This window comes from Macrobrachium rosenbergii, chromosome 30 (genome assembly GCF_040412425.1).
Source record: "Macrobrachium rosenbergii isolate ZJJX-2024 chromosome 30, ASM4041242v1, whole genome shotgun sequence".
Lineage (NCBI taxonomy): Eukaryota > Metazoa > Arthropoda > Malacostraca > Decapoda > Palaemonidae > Macrobrachium > Macrobrachium rosenbergii.
In genome coordinates, this window is record NC_089770.1 from 23,279,022 (window position 1) to 23,280,258 (window position 1,237).

Here is a 1,237-nt window from a genome sequence, read left to right on the forward strand (position 1 = left end):
AAAAATTTTGTCAAAATTATTCAGCCCGAATTGTTCTTAGTGCAAGTTGTCCTGTAAACGGAGCAGTGATGGTAAACTTGATAGCCCAGAGACCCAACAGTCTTAACATTATTTGTGTAAATGTTTATGCATGACGAGGTCTAATTTTTTTTGTAGAATATTTCTGTAAAATTTGTGTAGTGCTTTGAGATGTTGAGTGAATGGATGTCGTCTTTCGTGTAAATGATTGTATGCTTTCTTTCTTTCCCTCTGTACATCATCAGCTGAAAACCCTTATGGATAGAGTCAAGAGACTATAAACCCAAGAAGGCTCCAAAGAAAAATGTTTTGCGGTGAATGTGTTTCTTGGCGATTATGTGAGTGAATGTTATCCACGCTATAAATGTGCTATATTTTTATGGAGATGGGAATTTGTATATTCCAGTATTGTGGTGCCATGATACCCTTACTGCCTTTAGTAGTTGAAGATATGTTCCTTTTCCGTAACCCTTTCCTTCCTCAAGAGCATCCCTTCCAATACAAAGCTCATTGAAGTACAGAAGAAACATTATTCATGTCAGTGTCTTCTATATTTGCCAAACTACTTTAGCTCCCTGTTCAGGAAAGTTATGTAGTCGTTGATGTAAAATTAAAATATCAGATATAACTGTATCAAATTGTGCGTTGTAAAATTTTGTCATTCTATATAAATGCGAATTTCTGTATAGCTAGAACGAAAGGTTTATCAATATTTTTGTAATTTTTGTTGTCTTGGATTTAGTCAGAATTGAAACAATTAAGTTGCTATTTTTTTATTTATCCTTTATAGTTCCCAATTTCTTTTTCTACAGGCATAATTATGATAGGACTTTAAAACATATTCATTTATATGTAAATCTGAAATATTTATTTATCTGAGTTAACACATTCAGGTTTTCAGGTACTAAAATTTATTTAGATTTTCATTGCATAGAAATAAAGGCGGCAGCCTGGGCTCTTTCCAATGAGGATTATTTAGATGAAATTATATTTAGATGAAATTGTTGACGCTTTGAGGAGTTTGTATATGTATATATATATATATATATATATATATATATATATATATATATATATATATATATATATATATTGTAAGAGTAGCGCCAAAATACGCTAGAAACTGTTCTCCTTTCCTGCTTTGGGTTGGTTTGAACCTTTGAAGGTCGGGGGTATAGGGGCTCAGAGAATATAATAGTTTGGGACAGTAATCTGGCTT